The sequence below is a fragment of the Manis javanica genome, chromosome 3, assembly GCF_040802235.1.
Source record: "Manis javanica isolate MJ-LG chromosome 3, MJ_LKY, whole genome shotgun sequence".
Classification (NCBI taxonomy): Eukaryota; Metazoa; Chordata; class Mammalia; order Pholidota; family Manidae; genus Manis; species Manis javanica.
In genome coordinates this window covers 142,779,358-142,804,291 of record NC_133158.1, presented here as the reverse complement: position 1 = coordinate 142,804,291, position 24,934 = coordinate 142,779,358, and the positions used below count along the sequence as shown (strand labels likewise).

The 24,934-nt window shown below is 38.4% G+C and overlaps 2 protein-coding genes across 5 annotated transcripts in view; one reads left to right on the top strand and one right to left on the bottom strand.

Moving 5' to 3' along the window:
- SPTSSB (serine palmitoyltransferase small subunit B) overlaps positions 1-24,934 on the bottom strand; it is a 68,220-nt gene that overhangs the window by 5,263 nt on the left and 38,023 nt on the right. The window lies entirely within an intron of this gene.
- NMD3 (NMD3 ribosome export adaptor) overlaps positions 1-24,934 on the top strand; it is a 129,326-nt gene that overhangs the window by 76,536 nt on the left and 27,856 nt on the right. Inside the window, exon 17 of one of the 4 annotated variants that reach the window (XR_012129390.1) lies at positions 10,224-10,348. The exons of 2 other annotated variants lie outside the window; for them this stretch is intronic. The gene's annotated coding sequence lies outside the window, so the exon portion shown is untranslated. Of the gene's footprint in view, positions 1-10,220; positions 10,349-24,934 lie in introns of all 4 variants that reach the window. One more of the 4 variants, XR_012129389.1, reaches the window with a different exon arrangement.

Genomic DNA, 24,934 nt, shown 5'->3' with positions numbered 1-24,934 from the left:
TTTAGATTTATTGCATCACTATGGATTTTAATAAAAAGCAGCTTTGAGCATGGATGCTCACCCTTTGTTCTAATGTTTTCTGCCCTTCTAAAGGAATAGATGCCACAGAGTCAATAAGTGGGCTACCATAGGCAAAGATAATTGTAGGATATGAAAATATTTCAAAAAATATCTCATATAACATAGGTGGGAAAACTGTATCCAGACCAGGTCACTGACTTTCTCAAGGTCAGATAGTGACAGACTGTTATTTGGGATGCAGTTACATGGATTTCAATCCAGAGCTCTTATCTCCCTCCATATTATGTCGTTTCCTATCCTTATCAATATTTACCATGTGAGTATACTATAATAGTGAATTCCGGAGAATGTTTAGGCTGAGAGAGAGAGAGATGTCTTTGCCAATAACATAGTTCACCATCTTCAGCTCTAGGCAGTACAGATTAGACTAAAATCTAATCTCAGTCATACCTGTACTAAACCAGAAAATACATCTTACCTAAAACCCTAAACCAACTTCTGTTTTGAGATGGAGTGTTTATCAATCTTACCATAAATGTTAGGCTGTGGTGCTGCTGTCCCAGAAGAAGCCCAGTTAACTTTGACTCCAGATTTTAGGGCTCTTCATGAAAGTGAAGGGTGAGAAGGCATCTAGTAGGCAGCAGGGCTGGTGTAACCGGATATGGGCAAATGAGCCGTCCCGGGTGTGTCATTTGGTGATGCAACTCAAATTGCTTTGGCTAACAAATAGGAGGCTGGTAACTATCTAGGCTGCCTAGAGCTGAAGATGGTGAACTAGGTAGGAGGGAGGGTGGAGAGGGAAATCATTACTGTGATGTTGACTTGGCAGGAAGCTGACATTAAGGTCTTTGCCCCACCTCTATTTAGAAAGTGTATGTGGTATGCTTGGGCGTGGGCTATGTGTGCAACTAACAACTGGAGTAGCGCTTTTATCAAAGAAGGCAAATTGCTTACTGATATGGTTTCAATGACATGGCCGCCCAAGAGCAAACTCTGTCCTGGCCAAGGGATCCAGGAGGAAGTTCTTTTTTGACCAGCAGGGTACTATGGTGATGTGGCCGTGAATCAGACACAGATTAAATTCAGCTTACCATTTGAGCAGGTGTGAGTTGAATTTCATATAAGTTACAAGAAAAAGCCTTATAATTTTGCACAACCGTAGGACTTATTCATGTAAACTAAAGTGCTTGGGGTGGGATAGTTTCTTGAGGTTTTTAAACTTAACTCTTCTTCTGTATTTTCTCCTTTCTCCTTCTTGCAGTGAAGAAGGTAGCTAAGTCTATTCTTTGCTTCCATGGAGGGATGTGGTTGGGAGAAAAGCAAGTGTAGTCTTCATAGCTTTGGGAGCAGAGATGAGGAGGGGGTGGGTCAGAAAGCATAGGAACAATATATCAGCCAGAAAAAAATATTTCTCTGAGACTAGAGAGAGATTTCTCAGAACTGGAAAGAGGGAACACAAGGAGAACAAACTCTGAAGTCCTGGGATAGAGAAGTCACATGCCCTGAATCTTTCAACATTCATTCATTCAGATAACTTCTATATACACCCTGCACTGTTGCAAGAACAGTGAAAAAATACACAAAGATGCTTTCCCTTTGTGGAGCTTACATTTAGTGAATATCAAAACATTTGGTTAGTAAGAATGTTTGATATCTTTATCTGGGTGGTGGTTACATAAATACATACACATGTCAAAATTCATCAAGCTGTTAATATGGGTAAATGTAGTAACCACATTGTTTTTTCATGTGAAACCTTCATAAGAGTGTATATCAATAATACCTTAATAAAAAAAATTCATCAAGCTGTATACTAAGATTTGTGCATTTTATTGTATGTACCTTACTATAAGTTTTTTTAATAAAAAAATATTGGGATTCTGATATACCAGACACTATTCTAAGTGTGTGGCCATGTATTTACTTTTCACAACCCATTGAGTTATATACTATATTCCCTGCTTGCAAATGAAGAAATTGAGACATAGAGAGGTTGCATAATTTGCTAATCTCACAGCTAGTATCAGATCTGGTTTCATTTCTCTTAGCTGCTTGTTTAATTTCCAGGCAGGGCTTTGGGAGGATGGTAAGGTATTAGAGCAGAGAAAGCAGGTTGGGCAGTTTCAGAGAGACTCCTGTGAGCCGGGTAAGCTAGGGCAGCAGTGGGAAGACCCTGAAGTTCTAGGGGCTGCCGGCTGTGGTGATGGATGTCTCTCTCAGTCAGTGTTTCCTTGCATCCGTTCCACTGCCCAAGATTCTGGGATACCTGCCCAACCAGGGTGGGAGGTTCCCAGGCCTGAGGCTGTATTTCCTCTCTGTCCAGCAGGATGGAAGCCCCAAACAAAAATTGAACTGAGTTAAAAGAATGAAGGTAATAAAATAGAAAGAATGACAACAAATACTGAGAGAAAGGGAATGTTTTTTGTAATCCTGAGTTTGTGAACTAAAATCCAGCTCATAACCTGGCAAGTGTGGGATTAGAGGGAGCTATGCTGGAGGAGTTAAGAATCCCAATCTCTACCCCACTTTTTCCCACTGGTACTGGGGCATTGTAAATGGAGGATGTAGGATTCCATGATTGCTAAAGGTGAAACCTAATCAAGTCAGAATATTCACTCATTTTTTTCAGAGAAATGAGTTGTAAGAAATTTGTATGGGCGTGGTATGCTGTGTGTGCCTTCCAACATTCCATTAAAAAAAGTACACAATATGCAGTATCATTACTCCCTAATCAGTGCAAATATATCAGATTATTTGGTTCCTTACGAACAAACCAGGATCTGCAGTAGAGTGTAAATCCTGCAATATGCAGTTTAGAATTGAGCTGCCTGGAGTTAGTGCCCTCAGCTACCCACACTGGGAAAAGATTTTCAAATCTACTTTGCTTGTTATAATCCAGAGATTTAGTAGTTACATAAACAGATGCAGGTCCTGTCCGCACAGGTGAAACCTGTTCAATTTCTCTGTTAAAAAAAGAAATCATTGCTAATGCATTTTTTAATTAAGGTATCATTGATACACACTCTAAGGAAGGTTTCACATGAAAAACATTGCAGTTACTACATTCACCCATATTATCAAGTCCCCTCCATACCCCATTGAAGTCACTGTCCATTAGTGTAGTAAGATGCCACAGAGTCACTTGTCTTCTCTGTGCTACACTGTCTTCCCCCTGACCCCCCTACACCTTGTATACTATTCATAATACTCCTCAAACCCTGTCTCCCTCACTCCACACCCACTCTCCCACACCCCTCCCCTTTGGTAATCTCTAATCCCTTCTTGGTGTCCGTTAGTCTGCTGCTGTTTTGTTCCTTCAGTTTTTAATGCGTCGGTTTTTGTTTTTTTTTTAGAGGGCATCTCTCATATTTATTAATCAAATGGTTGTTAACAACAAAGAATTCTGTATAAGGGACTCAATGCACAATCATTAATCAACCCCAAGCCTAACTCTCATCAGTCTCCAATCTTCTGAAGCATAATGAACAAGTTCTTACATGGTGAACAAGTTCTTACATTGTGAATAAGTTCTTACATGGTGAACGGTGCAAGGGCAGTCATATCACAGAAACTTTCGGTTTTGATCACGCATCATGAACTATAAGCAATCAAGTCAGATATGATTATTCATTTGATCTTAATACTTGATTTATATGTGAATCCCACATTTCTCCCTTACTTTTTTTTTAAATAAAATGCTGAAGTGGTAGGTAGCTGCAAGATAAAGATAGAAAGCATAATTTAGTGCTGTAAGAGGGCAAGTGTAGATGATCAGGTCTGTGCCTATAGACTAAGTATTAATCCAAGCTAGACAAGGGCAACAAAACATCCACGGATGCAGACTTCTTTCAAAATGGGGTTGAGGTTCTAAGCCTCACCTCTGTTGATCCCCAATTTCACACCTGATGGCCCACCTGCAACTGTGCCTGTCTTAGGTTGTTCCTCTCTTGAGGAATCTTAGCTGTCTCTGGCTAGCCAGTCATCTTCTGGGGCCATACAGGGAAATGTAAAGTTGGTAAGTGAGAGAGAAGCAATATTCTTTGAAAAGGTTAGCTTTTTACTTCTTTGCAGATTTATGCCCTGTGGCTTCTATGCACAGAATTTGTGTTGAGGTATCTTTACCACTTGGAATAATTATGATACTCGGTAATTTTCAATATGAGGCACGAATTCTACTAAAGGCTATAATTAGGAAGGAAGAAGAAAAGCTACAGAAGTAGCAGATGGAAGAAAACATGGGAAGATTGATTATTTCTTTGACATAATTTCTTGTAGAGTAACATAAGCATGTATAGGTTTTAACAAACTACTAATTAAATTGTGTACACACATTAACAGAATAGAAACACAGATACGTAACAAAAGCAGACCTACAATTACCGGCCATATCCAGTGAAACCAAGAAAACCAGTTAGGTACCCTAGGCATTTGTGAAAACTTGTCAATAGTATGATGGATATTGTCTAACTGAATTTGAATAGTTTGAGAAAAATCAGACACATTGAAACAACACATTCCTGGGAACTGTTCACATCCCATATGTTCTTTTAACAGTAGATAGTCTATAGTCACACGATTTTGGAGCACTGCAACTTGCACTTCTCCTAATTCGTGGTTGAGTTCCAACAGTATAGATCCAATCAACTTTGTTGTTTTACTGTATGCACAGCCAGCTTAGATACCTCCTTCTTCATTCCAATGGCAAGTCCAGGAACCGGTGGGACGAATGCAGCTACAACTGCAACAGCACCAGGATCTTTGTTGAAGTTTTTTGATGATCATTTTCTGGAATGACTCTTTCAGAGGATGTTGATGTTGGAAGTTCTTCTTCATATCGTGTCTTAATTCATTTTCTGAGTAGCCAAATTAGACTTTGATCCTCTGTATAAACACATACAAACCCTTTGCCCACACTTTGATATGACCTTTATACCATTGTGAAGAACCTATTGAAGACCACCACACAGGAACTGCTTTTTTTTTAAGAGAAAGAAATATTATCAGAAAAATGTACTTCTATAGCTGATCATCCGACACCCTTTAAAAGATCAAAATTAAGGATATGTAAAGCATGCATTAATAGTTGATTTGCAGTTAATTTTATCCTATCAGGGAGTAATCCCCCCCCTTTTTTTGGTTATCATTAATCTACAATTACATGAAGAACATTATGTTTACTAGGCTCTCCCCTACACCAAGTCCCCCCCACAAACCCCATTACAGTCACTGTCCATCAGCATAGCAAGATGTTGTAGAATCACTACTTGTCTTCTCTGTTGCACAGCCCTCCCCTTCCCCCCCCCCACATTATACATGCTAATCATAATACCCCTTTTCTTCTTCCCCACCCTTATCCCTCCCTACCCTCCCATTCTCCCCAGTCTCTTTCACTTTGGTAACTGTTAGTTCATTCTTGGGTTCTGTGATTCTGCTGCTATTTTGTTCCTTCAGTTTTTCTTTTGTTCTTATACTCCACAGATGAGTGAAATCATTTGGCATTTGTCTTTCTCCACTTGGCTTATTTTACTAAGCATATTACCCTCTAGCTCCATCCATGATGTTGCGAATGGTAGGATTTGTTTTCTTCTTATGGCTGAATAATATTCCATTGTATATATTTACCACATCTTCTTTATCCATTCATCTACTGATGGACACTTAGGTTGCTTCCATTTCTTGGCTATTTTAAATAGTGCTGTGATAAACATAGGGTGCATCTATCTTTTTCAAACTGGGCTGCTGCATTCTTGAGGTAAATTCCTAGAAGTGAAATTCCTGGGTCAAATGGTAAGTCTATTTTGAGCATTTTGAGGAACCTCCATACTGCTTTCCACAATGGTTGAACTAATTTACATTCCCACCAGCAGTGTAGGAGGGTTCCCCTTTCTCCACAACCTCGCCAACATTTGTTGTTGTTTGTCTTTTGGATGGTAGCCATCCTTACTGGTGTGAGGTGATATCTCATTGTGGTTTTAATTTGCATTTCTCTGATAACTAGTGATGTGGAACATCTTTTCATGTGTCTGTTGGCCATCTGAATTTCTTCTTTGGAGAAATGTCTGCTCAGTTCCTCTGCCCATTTTTTAATTGGATTATTTGCTTTTTGTTTGTTGAGGTGGGTGAGCTCTTTATATATTTTGGATGTCAAGCCTTTATCGGATCTGTCATTTACGAATATATTCTCCTATACTGTAGGGCACCATTTTGTTCTATTGATGGTGTCTTTTGCTGTACAGAAGCTTTTCAGCTTGATATAGTCCCACTTGTTCATTTTTGCTTTTGTTTTCCTTGCCCGGGGAGATATGTTCATGAAGAAGTCGCTAATGTTTATGTCCAAGAGATTTTTGCCTATGTTTTTTTCTAAGAGTTTTGTGGTTTCATGACTTACATTCAGGTCTTTGATCCATTTTGAATTTACTTTTGTGTATGGGGTTAGACAGTGATCCTGTTTCATTCTCTTACATGTAGCTGTCCAATTTTGCCAGCACTATCTGTTGAAGAGACTGTCATTTCCTCATTGTATGTCCATGGCTCCTTTATTGAATATTAATTGACCATATATGTCTGGGTTAATGTCTGGAGTCTCTAATCTATTCCACTGGTCTGTGGCTCTGTTCTTGTGCCAGTACAAAATTGTCTTGATTACTATTGCTTTGTAGTAGAGCTTGAAGTTGGAGAGTGAGATCCCCTCCACCCCACTTTATTCTTCTTTCTCAGGATTGCTTTGGCTATTCAGGGTCTTTGGTGTTTCCATATGAATTTTTGAACAATTTGTTCCAGTTCGTTGAAGAATGTTGTTGGTAATTTGATAGGGATTGCATCAAATCTGTATATTGCTTTGGGCAGGATGACCATTTTGATGATATTAATTCTTCGTAGCCAAGAGCATGGGATGAGTTTCTATTTGTTAGTGTCCCCTTTAATTTCTCTTAAGATTGTCTTGTAGTTTTCAGGGTATAGGTCTTTCACTTCTTTGGTTAGGTTTATTCCTAGGTATTTTATTCTTTTTGATGCAATTGTGAATGGATTGCATTGGTTTTTAAACCAACTTTTCTTAAGGCGTAGGACCATTTCCCTTAAATCACTTTTGGTTATTCATTCAGGTACTTTAAACTCACTCGGTTTTTTAATCAAGTTAGATTACTGCAAATAATATATTCTGACTCAGTTTTTATTGTTCCTGTAAGCCTTGCTTTCCTCAGGCTGTAATTGAAGCATATGCTTTCATTTTCTTGAGGTTTTAAGAACATCTCTATGAAACTGCTGTTTGAAGACATTATCTGTTTGTATTATGAATTTCCCTTTATGTAAGAATCCAGTGCTTTGTTACTTCTAGAATTTATGTGCAAATTTGTTTCCTTTCATGATAAGCAGTGTGAACTTGTGGTCCACACACACTTGCGGTCTGATTTCGTCATCCTATTTGTGAATCAGCCCCCTGAAGCTAGGCTTTCTGCTCTTAGCATTCACTCCACTCAGGGACCAGTGACTTTCAATTTTCTGTCTTCCCTGTTCAGCTATATCACAAGTGCTGAGTGGATGTCTTGCCCTTCATCATATGTGCCTGTGCAGAAACCTGCATCACACTGCCTGTTTCTTCCTAAATGAGCCTAAGGCATAAGGTAGTCAGTCCACAGTCTCAGCTGAGGAAGAGGACAAAGATGTTTGTATTCATTTCCTACTGCTGTTGTAACAAATTACCACACACTTAGTGCCTTAAAACAACACAACTTTATCCTTTACAATTCTGGAAGGTAGAAGCCCCAAATCAGGTCATTGGGCTAATAGCAAGTTGTCGGCAGGGCTGGTTCCTTCCAGCAGCTCTGTGGGGAGAATTCCTTGCCCTTGCAGCTTCTATGGCTACCTGTATTCCTTGGCTTGTGGCCCCTTCCTCATCTTTAGAGTCTATCATTCCAAACTCGATTTCTGACATCACATCACTTGTTCTCTGATTCTGACTTCTGCCTCCCTTTTATAAGGACCATTGTGACTATATTGGGCTAACCTGGATAATCCAGGACAATCTCCTTACCTCAAAATCCTTAATTTAATCTCATCTGCAAAGTCCCTTTGCCATGTAAGGTAACATATTCACACCTTCTGGGGAAACTGGCAAACTGGCGATCCCTCCAACATACCCAAGACTGGAATGTTTAGCAGACCACCCTCAATGAGAACACTGCTCAGGGTAGTTCAGGAGCCCCCAGAAGCTCTAGTGCACACTGTGATGTAACAGCAGCTCAGCGCTCCTAATCATCTTGTCTTCCCTTCAGAAGTGGGCAGTGTTGTTATCTGCTGCTAACTCTCTGTGTGTTCAGATCCACCCTTTCCAAGTGGGATAGTCCAGGGTTCCAGAGGAACAGATCAGTAGGATATCTATTTATCTATAGAAATGTATGTAACTAGCAGAGATATAACCAGAGAGAGAGAGTATATCTCTGTATTACTATATATATATATAATATTATATAGTATATTTATTATTATAATCTTTTCTATATATATGGAAATAGATATGACCAGTGGAGATATAACTAGGGAGAGAGAGATTTATTACGAGGAATTGGTTCACACAATTATGGGGACTGAGAAGTCCCATGATCTGTTATCTGTAAGCTGGAGACCCAAGAAAGCCAGTGGTATAATTCAGTCTAAGTCCAAAGGTCTGAGAGCCAGGGTAGATGATGGTGTAAGTCCCAGTCTAAGGGCTGGAGAAGACGAGATGAGGTGTCCTAGCAGAAACAGTGAGGCAGGGAAAGATGGTGAATCCTTCTTCTTCCACCCTTTGTTCTGTCAGGCCCTCAATGGATAGGATAATGCCCACCCATAGTGGGGAGGGCAGTCAACTTTACTGAGCCCTGATTCAAATACTAATGTCATCTGGAAACACCTCACAGACATATCCAGAAAGAATGTTAATCTGGGCACCCTGTGGTCAGTCAAATTGACACAAAATTAACTCTCGCACTAGGAAAGAGGCTATGCCTCAACGGGTTCATCACCATCCATCATGAAGGGCTCCTACTGGGTATTGCTGAGTTTATTGATCAAATTCCCTCTTGGTTGGATTGATCCAAATGCCATTTAGTGATGCACAGTCTTAAAACTGCAGGTTGTATGGCCTGCTCTTGAAAAAAGCAGTATTTGTATTTCATATAGCCCAGAATATGTTTCCATTTTTCTATGTATATATCCAGCCATTTCAAATTTAAGAGATTCTGAACTTGAAATACCTTTAATACGTGTCACTCCTCAAAGAGGAAACAATTAAGATTTTACACAAATTAGTTGTGTTTACTTAATTGCAAACTACCTGAAACCCCAAATATTCTTAGTACATGTGTTGCTATAGTGGATCACTAGTGCGTGAAAACTCCTGTCTGTGAATTCAGTCCTAGGCAGTCACCTGCTTCTCCTTCAGGAGAGGGAGCAACATCCTACAACATCCTGTGCATATTTCAGTGTTTAAATTTGATTCATTCCATTGTCATCATTATCTGTCTGTTCTACCCTAGTGAATCCTGGGCTCTTTAGGTCATTTTTATATCTTTTGTCTTTGAACCCACACAGAGCACATGGTGTCTCAGGCATTGTGAATTTTCCACAAATATTTGTGAAATGGATTAGTTTTAGTTTATTGATGGAAGAACTCATGTACTTTTTTTGATTGCAAGATAAGAGCTTTACATTATTTTCTTGTGTTTTTTTCCCTTGCATGCCAGGAAACTTCAAGCCAGATTTAATGATCTGTTAAAATAACTATCTTATCCCCATTTTACTAGATTTCTGACTCCTGTTTTTATTTCTTTTTAAATTAACATGACTATGTATTTTTATTTAAAGTGATGTCAAATGCTTTTTAGAACTACAAAGAACATAAATTTTGGCAAATTTTGGTTCATCTCTGATACATGTTTAAGAAAGATAAATGCCTTTCACCTAAGTGAACCTAATCACCATGATGGTAAACATTAAGAAAAGGAGCAATAACTACTAGGGAAATATGCTTATGAATAGGAAAGATAAAATAGGATCATTTAAAGAATTGACTGCTTATTTATAAACTACAAACAGGTATACTTATATGGGGTGACTTACTTAAGTTGACTTGGCCCAGATGGATATTATGTAGCTAGTAAGAATCATGTTGAAAAAATTCTTTTTACCTTTAGTTACTTAATTTTTTTTTTGATACCTAGAAGAAAAGAGAAAGGAACATAGAAAATCTGAAACATTTCTCAGAGGAAAAGCAATATTATAAACCTGGTGAGAAAGCTGCACAGAAGTCCAATTATGAGAAAGGCAGATGTGAGATACACATACCAAGGTAAGACAGGATCTGAACGGAGCACCTCAATCCGGATGAGAGAAAGCAGTATTAGATTTAAGATTGGGGATGGTTGCTATGGCTAGTTACAGTGATTTAAGTCAACAAGAGTATTATTTTGTGAACTCAGGAGGGTATTCTTTGTCAAATTACTCTTAGTTTTGTTACAGGCTTACCAAACAGCCTGGGGCCAGAGTGAAATGGGAAAACAGGAAACAACAGGAGAGAAAAGAAAAGTAAAAATGCTTGATGACAAGGCAGAGCTTCATTTATTAAAGTTTTATTTGGAAAACTTGAGAAAGTAAAGAAGTTTAGCATTTTCTTGAGCTGAAAACAAACCATCTGTCTTACTTATAAAGCAAACAGCACTTTCTAAATGAAAACAAATAAATGAAAGAATCAGCAAAGAAGCAGTCATCTCACCTCTGAGTCAGTATTTGCTCTTTCTGGAGGCCAGAAATACCTGGTTTTGGTTTTGAATTCTGATGATATAAAATTTTATAAATTTGTACTAACAGTTAAACAAAGGTAGTTCAGCTTTTAGTAAAAAATTGGAAAGAAACTCCCAAACAGTAGAAGAGGTTTACTCTTACAAGTGAAGTTCAGTTTTAGAATGATAAGTGTCTTCATCTGTAATGTTTTTGTTTGTTAGAGTTGATAGGAACATCCAGATATTGGGAGGTGAGAAAGGAACACACATATGGAGAGCGCTGGGATCTGTAGTGGGGAAGGAAGCTTCCCAGCATTTGCTGGGCTTGGCCTTTTGAGAGAGCTCTCATCTTTGACAGCTGCTCTCAAGAGCACAAGACATTCAGCTGATCTGAAACTTCCTACATTCATTATTAGCATTTAATCATGAGATTTCACATAAAAATCCACATTTCTGATTTCTCTTGAAAAATCTGATAGCATTTCATCATAGCAGCTATCACTGAGTAGGACGAAACAGTGGCTGCTCATTTGAGACAGGACTGGCCTCCTTGTCCATCCTTTTCCCACCCCGCTATTTTCTTCAGAAATGGAGGCTGAGTGTTAATTGCCATCTATCCATCCATGTGAGTGCACAGTTGTTTGTCTTATGGTAGAATTAAAAGGATATTAGATGTGTCCTGTAACCTTGTTTGTACCAAAAGTGTGAAACAGAGATGCCACATGATTCAAGAACAAGGGGAGGAAGCATATTTCCTTGTGAAAGTGAAGAGTATCCTAGGGATTAATTAATAGATCTGTACAGAAATCCCCTGCCTGTTTATTCATGTACTCCCTTTTAGATTTTGGGTTTAAGATGCCTGTGATAAGATGCCTTTGGGTTTAAGTAACTGTGATATCATCATGGGCACAGATCACCTGAGGCTGAAATAATGATTTTTATCCCAAGAGACAGTCCCCTTTTATTTCTTTAAGTCCCTCTTTTTTCTTTCTTTCTTTATAGTGGAGCTGAGTTTTTTTTATGGTGGTAAAGTGCCCACAGCTGGGTCTCTGCCAAAAATTTTCATCATATTCCTTATTTCTCAGCTTCTCTTATTACTAGCCAAAAAACCCAATTCTGACAAATGAGATATAGGTAGAACATACTGATGACCTGGGGAATTTTCTACTTCCCTATAAAAGGGACAGGTACAGCTGTTTGGTCCTTGACTATTCTCTCTTCCTGCTTTGAAGTGGACAAGTTATTTGGAGATGCAAAAGCCATCTTGTACTCACAAGGAGACAGCCATGAGGACAAAAGTCAATTTGTGAAGGATATTGAGCAGAAAGAAATTAAGAGTCTGAGCCCTTGGGTGCAGCTGAATAGCTAAACCAATTATCAGACTGCCTAGGTTTGGTTATATGAGAAAAATAAATCCTTCATTGCTTTAGTCATAGTTGTTCCGATTTAATGTTACTTGCAGACAGGCATTACTGATTAATAACATTCTTCTTCCTGTCCTCATATATGGACAATACATCCCACTATTTCAAAGCCAGCCCTTGGAATGTGGGTCCTACAAAAATAATTAAGACAAATTCTTTGTCTAAGTAGCCTGCTATCTAGAAGGGACAATCAGATACATGTTCACAAAACTGCAACTCAGAATAGAATAAGGACAATATCATAGCAGAAGTGTAGGTTGCTATGAAATGTTCAAAGGAGGGGTGACAAAAGTGCTTGTTGCTCCTAGTTCCTGGCTGGAATTGTTGGGAGGGTTTTCATAAAGTGGGAATTTGAGATGAGCCTTGAATGTTGGATAAAATGTTAGAGGGTTGCCTTCTAGGAAGAGGGATTTCCAGGAGGAAAGGCATGGAGGCAGAAACATGTAGAAAATCTTGGGGAGAATAGGGGTTCTACAGCTCCCTGCTCCCATGCTCCAGGCCCATTGGCCTCTCTCACTCTTCCAGGGGGCAAGCCCATCCTAGCTTTGCACCCGTACAAGTGCTCCTTCACCTGCTCATGGGTCTCCTCTCTTCCTCTCTTCTGCTGGTTGCTGGCCATCCTGGGAATACTGTTTCCTTAAAGAGGACATCTGTGAGTAGCTAAACTCAAGTAGGTCCCACTTGGTATTCTCTCTCTTGTAACATATTTTTTGCCTTTACAAAATTTAGATGTTTGTTTGTTTAATAATTGTTAATATTTATTGAAGACCTGTTGTGTTCCAGGGACTGGAGTCTCCTAGTACCTATATTAGTGAATAAAAAAGTCAAGCCCCATGACTGTACCTTCAGATAAGGGGACAGACAAGAAACATAAAATTGTTAACTATTGTGTAAAATGTTAAGAAGGAAATGAGGGTAATCTGATTGTAATTTATCCCTGCCTGGGGATTGGCAGAGATAAACTCTGTTAATAATAGTTCCTATTTCAGAGGATTTTGTGATGACAATAAAGATAATATACATAAAGAGCTAAATAGAGGGACTGGCACATAGCTTTAAAATTAGTCATTAGAAATTTGAGAGTGTTTCTAAGTAAAATTCTAATTGAAATACTTAAAGGAAGGAGCACAATTCAAAAGTATATAGCTTGGAACTTTTATAAATGACACTGGTTACACAGTTAACTGTCCCAGATCAAGAAGCAATATGACTAGGACTCTTAAAGCCCCATTATGCTTCCTTCTAGCCACTTATCAGCCCAAAGGGTAATTATTATTTTGATCTCTAACAGCATTGAATGGTTTTGCCTCTTTTTTTGATCTCTATATAAATGAAATCATAAGGTATGTACCCCTTTGTGTTTGAGGTCTTTTTTTTTTTTTTTTTTACCAATGGTTCCCTGGTAAGGATGGAACTATGAGAATGAATACTGAACTTGCCCCACCCTCCAATATCTTGCAAGAGCACCCATTGGCTTAAACTGTCTTGAAGCAGCAAGGTATGAGAGTCCATAATGCAGTTTACAAAGGTCAGCCTTCTTAAGGCACAGAGCAGGAGGCAAAGGCAGAGGCGTGGACCTGTAGGGGCAAATAACAATGATCCTCAGAAACAGAACCATGGCATGAATCAGGAAGCCTGTTTGGATACTTTCAGAGTCAACCTAATCTCAGGGGCAGTTGTAATTAATAGTAATAGTTAGTATAGTAAAAATATGACTTTGATCCATTGCGTATCCCCTGTGGACCGGGCATTGTGCGCAGCATGGTGCATACTTTATTTAATTTAATCTTCACAATACTGCCAAAGCTAATACCACTGCTGTCTTGCAGATTCGGAAAATTGAGGTTTAGAGAGGTTAAGTAACTTGCCCAAAGTTCCAAAGCTCATAGAAGCCTGTGAATCAAAGTTCAGTCCCATGTTCTCTGAAGCCAAAGTCTATGCCCTGTTTACCACTTGAATCATCTACTGATCCCTTTTATTTATTCATTCACTTGAAGTATTTTCTATTCAGTTAGATGAAAACATTTGCATAAAAATGGGAACAGTAGAGTCAGAAGTTCAGTTTAGTCCTTCCCATCTCTGTTTCTTAAAACACATCCTCTCAGAAGGTATCACTGTGAATGGTGGGGTGTATCTCCTTCCAGACCCTTTTTTTCCATGCACTTACAGATTTACATGTATGTAAGCATACATAGCTATTCTGTTTTACATAAATAGGATAATATTGTTTATTATTTTCTTCAATTTCTTTTTACTCTGGCTTTCCTCCCTCCACACACACTTTGGACTCCTCCCTCCCATAGTGACTTGAATTATTTTATTATCCTGTGTCTTAAATACATACAGATACGTAAATAGGAATAAAACTTCCTTGTGCTTTGAGGTGGTACACAACTATAAAGCTCAAGTAAATTAAGGAACAACAGAATTTCAAAATACAAAATTGAGTTATTATTGTTAATGTAATACAATTTAATGTAACTGAAATAAAATTGTGAATGGTTAGCTTTAATAATAGGATGTTTTATTTTTTATTTGTTGACTTGGTACTTTTGATTTTTAGCATGATGGACCATGATTATCATTATTTTTCCTTTTAAATAATAAATAATACACTCTCTTTTGATCTTGTGACCAATCAATATGATAGTTCATGCCCAAACATACTAAAAATTTTAAAAAGAATCACTTAACAAAAATATTTTCCATGTGTCTCTGCAACTATACAGACTTGTAATGAACTTTTGCAAGCTGATTAGTACAGAGGGAGATATATACAAAGAATCCTCTTACTTCCTGAATGGCACTGATGATTATACCACTACATCTAAATTACTGTGTATAGTATGACTCAATTCTCCAGCAAATTGTTCTCTCCTTAAACTATTGTTTAGCTTTTGTACAGCATAAGATGAGGTAATTTGGCCTCCAGTTGACCTTGGTGCCTGTTTCCATTCTAGGTCTGCCTCAATTCTTTCCTCATTAGCTTGTTCCATTAGAGTATATTACTGCACACTGTCATTTTCATGATGTCATCTCAAAATCCCAGTTTACTGAGAAAGTAAAATTTTAGTCCATGATAATGTCTTTCAATTTTGAGTACCATTGCAAATTTCAAAATTTTTCTTTATAATCAGCTAAAACAAATCATGTAAGTACAAAAGCAGGTATGTGTCATTTGGATATCAGGACATGTTTAGTTATACTGATTAACACGTAAGGTTAAATGTTATCCCTTCAAATGATCAGTTGATAGTAACCTGATTACAAACAGCAGTGCAAATATGCAGGCACTGGAATTAGTGGCTATTTGTGGGTATTAGGTGGTCATCCAGATTGACCCAGAATATGCCTGTTATTTTTTCAAGAGTATCAAAATCATATGAGAATTAAGCATTAAAATAATCTCAAAGTAATTGTAGATACACTCCTCCACCTCCACAGTTCTGTGTGAGTGAGCACTGCCGCTTTGAGAATCACTGTGCGTTATGCTCCACTTTCCCACATGGAGTAATAAGGCATCAGGATTGTGGGCAGGGAGGAGAGAACTCATGGAATAGAGGAAAAACAGACTCATCAAACTCTTACAAAATTTCCCTCTGCTGCTGGCAAGGAAGTTGGTGTTGAGAATAGGATACTTTGGAGGGAGGAGTCCAAAGTGAGAATAGGCCATCTTCCCAGTCCTTGGCCAACGAGATACTTTTCCCTTCTGCACACAGGCTTAAATTAATTTTTTTCTGTAGGTGTTTAGGCCCTGCTAGATTGATGTGAGCCTCCCAGGTTATCACTACATTAGTTTGTGCTATGACCTGAGGCCCTTTTTTCCTGTTCCAGGGTATACTCACTCACTAAAAAAGATGAAAGGGAAAGCCATAATGGTGCTTGTATGTAATAGCCTCATTTATTACCCTGCTGTGTATCTCATCTAGGTGGTGTGAGTGCCAGAAATGTGTTTCTTTCCTTGGGATTCATTATTGAAAGAAAGTGTCCCCTTAAAATACTACTTGTTCTCAAAGTAACTGATAGTAAGAAAAAGTCACAGGAGTTTAATTTTTTCTTTTTCCCCATCTCTCACTTTCCTTCTTTCTCCCAATTTTCTACTTCTATTCTTCTTCTTTTTTTCTGAAAGATACCTTTAGGCTACCTCCTTTGACTCAGAAGTATAAACATATTCCCAAGTTGATAAACCTTGTTAGGAACAAGATCCAAGACTTTCAAGGCTGTGCTCTCCATAGTAGACATCTGCTAAGGAAAATAAATCAACAGTCTATTAAGAAACACTCAGCCTTATGGAATCCAAATTAGTAAATATAGAAGGAATGAGGGAAATACCATCATTAGGCAAATACCACAGTAATAACTGTTGCAGGCAAGATCCACTGATGTATAAAATCAGTGGGTTAAAGTCAGAATGGTAGCAGAGTGTTAGCAAAATCTCAAAGTATCTCCATCAAGATATTTATCAGTTAATCAATTATAAAGGGAAAAGAGTAACTTGCAATGGAGAAACTGAGCAGATGCCATAGTAACCATAGAGTGGTGAAGGTTAATGTCACTGGCACTGAAACATACCAGTATCACATATTTCTTAATATTGATGCACTGAGAAGGACACATCACTTTTATAAGTAATCTTGCCTAAAGGTCAAAAAACCTCTGTTTAATCATGAGGAAACATTAGATAAACCCAAATTGAGGGACATTCTACAAAATACTTGTCCAATACTCATTAAGAGTCAAGGTCATAAAAGATAAGGTAAGACTGAGGAACTGCCACAGGTTGGAGGATACTAAGGAGAGAACCAAACAGCAAAAGGACAGTAAGAGAAAAATTATAGAAATTCAAATAAGATCTGTGGTTCAGTCAATAATATTGTATCAATATTAGTTTCCTGGTTTTGGTAAGTGTGTTATGGTATATGACATGGTAAAACTAGGAGAAACTGGGTGAAGGGATTTGTGGAAATTCTCTGTATTATTTTTGCATCTTTTTGGCTGGTCTAAAATTATTTCATAGTAAAAAGTTAAGAAAGTAAAAACAAGACAAAAATCAGGATAGAGATTCTTTCCTCTTGAGAAGGGATGAGAAGTTTGAAATCTTTAGGACCATCAGGGTCAGGCAAGTTGACAGGGTAAAGATCTTTGGAAACATCTGTATATTGTAGTGTGTATGAGGAATTTTATTGATTTTATTTTGTGCTGCCTTTCCCATTTTCCACCAAAATTTCTTGCTTTTCTTTGACAAGTGCAATTTGAAAATTGTGTTATATTTTAAAAGTTATCATTATAAAATTATGAGTACACAACTTTTCCTCTTGGGAGCTCATTTCCAACTTTACAGGAAGATAACTTCTGTTTCCCCCAGTTATCTGTGGTAGTCTGCTTTTAGGGATTGTATCTCATCTTTTAAATTCTGTCTAATTCTGGTAAAATTTAATCACTCGGCAAGTGTCTACTTATCACGTACTGAGAACTCAAAACATAGCTGCAGTCCTCAATAAGCTCACAATTTCTTTTGAGAAAGGTGAACATAGAGAAACCAGGGCAAAACCCTAAATGAAGCCCTGAATGAGTTCATGGTGCAGAATTTCAGTGCTATGGAAGGAGAGGGAGTTAGGGAGTTGGAATGGTCACAGCTAAGTTTCCTGCATAAGAAATTATTTGAATATCAAAACATCAAGTTGTACCCCTTGAATATATACAGTTTTTATATGTTAAAGTTATCTCAAAGTGTCTAAAGATTATTTGAATTTGTTGAATTGTGGACAGAATTCCATGGGTAGTGGAGAAAGTAAGGATTCTAGGTAGGGAGAGAACAAGCCACCCTCAAATGGTCCATTACAGGAACATCCTGCCTGGAGTAGGCAGTGGATGTTGACCCAAGGTTGAAGCTGTAGTAGGGGTAGAGGGGAGACTGCATTATGGAGATTCCTGAAAACCAAGTCAAGGATATTAGATTACAAACCTGCAGCAGATAACAGAGTCTTTGCATGTTTGGAGGAAGGGAGGCTGTTGTAATGAGCCATATGGGATCTGAGGCCTTGCTAGGTTTTCATATTGATAGTGTGGCTGGAGAATGGATATGATATAGAATATCATAGGCAACATTCAATATTTGATGAATATGAGGGAAATGGGGAGGAGTCACAGTGTTTCAAGACTTTAGGCTCAGGTAAGTGGATACTATCGTACCACTGACAGCAAGAAATTCAGAGGGCAAAGGAATTTAGGGAAAATGACATCATTTTGATGTAATGTTTGAGATATTGCAAGAGATTAAAATGAAAATGTTTCAGTAATTGTTTTATGAACTCATTTATTCATTCAACAGATTCTCACCTGCTTTGTGCCAAGACTTAATGCTAGGTGCTGGAGATACAAGAACCTATGATACAGATCTTATCCTGAGGGAGTATAGTAGAAACAGATATATAAGCTATGATTGCAGGGAGCATGAAAATGCTTTAGGGACAGTTTTCCTAAGGTGTTAGGAATATGGACTATATAGGTCAGGTAAAGTATGGAAGATCTGAAAATTTTAGAGTCATCAGCAAGAAGTGATAAGTGGAGGCCTACATTAGCTAAGTTCAATTTTAATGAAAGAAAAAAAGACAGAAGGTCAAGGTGTGAGTCCTATTGAAACTCACACTGAGTGAATAGGAGAAAGTCAAGAGTCCATGAGAGAGAAGAAAAGCCCTAGACAAATTCAGGAGAATCTGTAGGGCTTTCACAGACACTGAAGAGGGAGTTTCAAGGAGGGGAGAGTTTGCCAATTGTTTGATTTTGAAACAACTTCAAGGGTATATCATTTCAGTGGGGTGGAAAGGGCAGAAGCTGGAGTGTAACGAGGGAGGAAATGAAAGCATTGAGCTCTCATGTGAAAAGTACGGTAATAAAAGAAAGCTAGAAAATAGGAAGGTAAGCAGAGAGGACACCAAGAGCAAGTGCAATAAATCTCCTCCACTCATTCACTCCATTCAAAAAGTGTGGTTTATTGCCAGGCACTGTGATGTGTACTTAATGTATATTTTCTCTTTTAGTTCCTCATATTAAGGACTAAAATGGTTATTAGCTCTTTAACATTTATTGAGGGCTACTTGGTGCTATTTCAGGAGGATACAATAGTGGACAAAAATAGACACAGTTCCTCCCTTCTGGGTACTTATTGTCTAAAGGGAGAAATTGACATTAAATAAATGATGTGACACATTATGAAAAATTACAAAAGGAAGAAAGTGTAATATTATGGGGCTTGTGACCATTCAAATAGGGCTGTGCTCCAATTCACCTTTGTCCTGTGAACAAAAATGTTTTGCTAAATAAATAGATGAAAGACCAGGACATCTTTATGAAAAATGTTCCAATTTCAGAGATGTGTACGATGGCACACTGGATTTGCTGTAACTTTTAAGGTTACTCTGCTGGCAGTGATATTAGATGACTTTAAGTGGAAACTTGCTCTGCTGCCCTCCTGAATCTCATCAAAGGTACCTTTTCAAGGTCAAGAATGGTGCCAAGAGTATGCTGTGCAAGTGGTGGAGCTGATGTTTAGCATGGAACCTGGGACGTTGATGCAGGCTGACCAAAAGTCTCCTCCTTCCCAACCTCCCAGGGCAGCCAGGAATTTAGAACCCCCAGACAATCCTTACCAGGGCTGGGGAACCACGGAGTTTCGAGGCAGCATTCCCACTCCAGCCTGGAGGCTCTCACTTGGTCTTGATACTCTATTTGTGTTCTCCTAGCTCCTGATTATTTTCCTTTTTTTCTCAGATTCTGATCTCAGTTTTTAAACCCCTCCTGATGAACTGAAATTACCTATGACTGGTTTTGTTGTTTCTAAATTGGTTTTTGTCTCTGGAAGAGGCAGGCTCCCAACATCCTGATAGGTTTCACCATTTTTCCCCTGCCCCTCATCTAGGAGGCAAGTAACTTCAAGTTTCCAGGATCTATGGAAATATCTTTAAAGCAATCCACTTTTGAGCTTGATTTGAGTGTCCTATTATGGTAATTAACTTAGACTCATCTAGGGTTCCTTTGAAGAAGTGAGAAGAAACCATGTCGTCCCTGACCTTTCTTCTCTGAGCTTCTCAGTGTTTTCAGGTCTTAAAGTTAAATTAGTCTTACAAGGCTTCTATGTTTGCATGTCTGTGGAATAAAGTCACCATAATGGTCAGGCTGAAAATGATTAATTATTATAATAAATTTGAAAAATATGACTGTTGAGTGAAAAGCATGAACACCAAACCAGAAAGAAATAAAAATAAAATTCTAGTGTGGTCCCTTTTATTCTCTCTCTGATCAGTATAATTTCCTGTTGGCCCAGCCATCCTTAAACCAGGTCTCAGAGTGTACAAGTGGAAACAATCTGTATTTATCTGAAACTCACCAAAATGTAACATCTTTTCCCTCACATCCTCATGGATTTACTGGCTCATTACCTTTGATTCGTTGGAGAGTCTGAAGCTCTTGTCTGTAAGAGAGAACCATTTTCCTCACTCTGTGGTACCCTGAAATGTTTTTTCCTTTCTTAATCAAAAGTTTATTAAAATTTTCCCTTCCTTTCTGACAACCCAAGAACATGACCTGGAAGTGACATTTTAAGCTTTTCCATATGTAAACTAAGTTACCACAATTATGACAGGACTGAACTTTATTCTTGCATGTAATTCAATGTTTTCTTTGAGTTTTGGAGGGGGGTGGTCAACTCCATTTACAAAAGGGTGTGTTTTGCATACGTTGATGATATAACCAGCTGGCAAGAGAGAATGGTTATATTAGAGAACAAACTGATTTTAACATGGCTAATTGCTATTTATCCTTTAATATGTAGCTCAGGCATCATTTCATGCAGGAAGCTTTCTCTGAATTTCCCCATCCTTACCCAAAGGGTGGGCAAACCAGAATGTATGATCACCATCTGAGAAGTTCTGTCCAAATCTCAAAATGCTTATCACATTGATTAATCTCTGATAATCATAAAGAATCAGTAAATATAGAATACAAAAAAAAAGGTATGGTGTAGGGATGGTTAATGTGGATGTTCAGAAGACAGTACCATTTTATCCAATGTTTAAAAACATTTCCTCTGGAGCAAATTGTCTCTGTTCAAATTCTAGCCTACTCACTGTGTAACTGAGCAAGTCACTTAATCCGTACTCTGGCTTTCCTCTCGTGCAGAATGGGGATAATAATGGTCTCTTTCTAACAGGATTGTGGAGAGGATTAAATGAATTATATATGCAAAATACTTACAACAGTGCCTAATACTTAGTACATGCTACCTAAACATTAACATTTATTATCATCTCATGTGGTTGGTAGAAGAGGTGGAATCTGAACTGGAGCTGAAGGATAAGTAAAGACAGATTTATACCAGTATGTGTGGACACATTTTCATATGGCTGTCAAAATTAGCAATTAAGGTGGTTTAAGTAGTTGTTTTCATTTTATTTCTATTGGTCTTCATCCATTGCATTGGGTTGGGTATTTGGCCTAGTGGAACCTCTTCTGACTTCATGTCAGATACTGATAGGTTGGTTGATAATGGATTTCTTTCCAATGATCAGATGCAGTCTCAGAACATTTCTCAACGTGGCCTTCTAGGAAGGTCCTGCCAGCAATTGGAGGGACCAAAAAGATAAATGCACATGTGCCATTCCCAAGCAAGTCCCTCATTTCACAGCAGAGAAACCTGAAGCCTGGAGAAGCATAATGACTTGTCCAAGGTGAAGCACAGTCTGCAGGGGCAAGAACCAGAACTTGGGTTTTTCTACTCTTTGGTTGGTATTTATCTTTCCTTCATGCTTAACTGGTATTTATTTTTCTATCACACATATCACTTGGTTAGCTTAGTTTCTAATTAGAATGGCTTCTGCCATAAATTACATTGATGAAACTTTAGATCACTTAAAATAGTATTTATTTATGGGTATGTATGTATATATATTGCCAAAAGTTCATAAATAACAAAGATAAAACAGGTGAGTCACTGAAGCAGTAATTAGTAAAATTTATTGTGCACACACCAAAAGACAGTTCAAGACCTGGGAGCACTCAAACCAAACCACAGAATGAAGTTCAAGGGTATATTGTTTACAACAATTTATATAGCAGAAAGGCAGTGACTGTTCATTCTTTACAGTGACTGGTCGTAATACCAGAATTTTCTTAAATGATAGGGAATTGGTTAGTGGTTACTTCATATCAATTTTGGGAAATTGTTTTGCTTATGATTTGCAGAGGCATAAGCAAGAAATGAGCCAGGTCAAGTCAGTCTTGCATAGTAAACTAAATCAAACTTTGCTTGTATGACTGAAGTGGTTTGTCTGCTCAGGGAATTTTCAAGGCTGGTGGTCTCCATTTTTTTTTTAACAGTATTGTGTATATGTATTACATTACATATTACAATATATATTACATATACAAGACTTATAGCTGCAAGTAATTAAAAACAAAAGGAAGCAAGATACAATCCTTCATCCACGAGGTGCCCTACAACATGATAGTGAAATACATAAGCCTTGCATGCTCTGTAGCAGTACTGATGGCACCATCTATCTGGCTTAACCAAGTAATTGTGACATAATCTGGTACTCAGGTTGCAAATGAAAAAGCTCCACCAAGCTCATCAGCTGCAGACTGAGTATTATACTTAGAGCTTTATGCCTGTAAGCATACATTTTTTGCTGGCTTTTAAATGATAAATGATGAAATGATTGAAGACATTATTACATGGAACAAAATCCAGGGGGGAGTGTGATGTTGACTATTTAGCACTTTAAGCTGTTACGGGAGTGTTAAGTACATTTACTGAAGAACTGTAGGAAAGTGGTGATTGTATGTTTGTGTCTAGAGAAACAGTGGAGTCCTGACCACACCATAAGACATGTTCAAGTGAAAATAGACATGTTCAAGGGAGCTTGGCAAGTGGGAGAGAGTAAGTGGAGTGTCCAGGCTCTAAGCTTGCTTTCAGTGACTTAATTAGCATTCACTGAAACCTTGGTGAAGTGGTTCTCAGTCTTGCTGAATATTAGAATCAGGGTGGAGTTTTTAAAACTATCCCACTGGAGCACTACCCCCCACCTCCCTAACCCCAAGAGATTTTGATTTAATATTTCTGGGTGGGGCCAGGTATTGGTGGTGTCTGCAGCTTCCAGGTGATTCTAATGTGTACGCACAGATGAGAAGCAAGGTTAGGTACTTGTAGGAACAGAAGAGAAGGAGCACAGGTAGGAGAACACCAGGACGGTCAGTAATTTCTCAAAACCTTCACCTACTCATTCAGAGTTTAAAAATTCTCCTCATAGGTGCATCACCTAATACAAACTCTTATGACAAATCTGGAATATGACTCTATGTCTCCTAATGTGGAATTGTAAAAAGGACCTAATTTATTTATCAATCCATTAATTCAATGAGCTTCTACAAAATACATGGGGCAGAAAAACATGGTCTCTGCTCTCCAGAAGCAACACCCACATAACTCTGTGGGAACCGACAAAGGAGAGGCACCAAATATGCCTGTGAGGGCAGTGGACTTTCTTTTTCCTCCTCCTTTGGAGCCAGGTACTTTCTCTGGTTCAGGGACATGTAACTTTGGGCTGGGAGGATGGTATTGCCTTTGCATAATTGGGCGCAAAAGATAAGCTACCAGGGACAGCTGATTTTTTGGATACTTTGCCTGTTGGCCAGGTCAGAATATGACCCCTTCCCTTTTTTTGGTTCTACTCGGAACCATCCCTCCTCACTCTTGAATCCCTCATGTTCCTCAGTCCCTCATGTGGGGAAAATTGAGGTTGCAGAGAATGACAGTAAACCCTTCCTGGAACTGCTTGTAAGAGTAGGCAGGGTGAGGGCCATGAAGAGGTTAAAAGGCCTGAGGGTCTGTGCGGGAGCTGGGGAGGGGTGCAGGAGTAAGGTGGCTACTGAAATGCAAGCTTAACTCCCCAGGGGTCCTCCTCCTATAAACCCACCCGTGAATGCACTAGATTTTCTCACCTAACCCTAGGTAAAATTCTGATTGATTGTTCTTTGGGATTTTTGTGTATTTGTTTGCATGTTTGTTTTTATTTATGGACCATATTACCTTTCTCCCACAGTAACTTGTTAGTTCTAAGGTTACAAAAGCCATGGAATTTCAAAGGTCAGGTTCCTATCAATAACCAGAGAAAGCTTTAGGAAGCTGAAATGCTGACAGTCATTAGAATTTCATAGACTGTAAAGTTTTTAAATTGGAAGAATCTCTAGAGAGACTTCACTCCCTAATTTTCTAATGAAATTATTGAGCCTTGAGAAGTAGTGATGTGTGGGATGAGGTGAGGCAGAGGGAAACTCAGAAACCAGGCCATGCAGAGGGGGGACATGAGACCCATTGCAGGATGGAAAAAAGATGAGTTGCTTGGCTATTCAGAAGATTTATTTTAACCTTGGGCAAAGATTAATTATTTTAGCAAAACAGAAACAAATATTAATATGAACAAAATGTAAAAACATTTAGATATGGCTTACATTAGGGAAAAATATATGAGATCAGGGAAGTTCTTTGGGGGATAAGGACAGAGGAGAAGCATTGCAATTTACCTTCTCAGTACAAACTTAGAAAACAAAAGGTAGTGCTTCTTCTTTCCCTCTTTTCCTCTCTTCCTTACCCTCCCCCGATCTTTTTCTCTCCCCTTCCTCCCTGTCCCTTTCTCTAGTCTCATCACTGAGTGGGAATCCAAGCCAACTGATGTG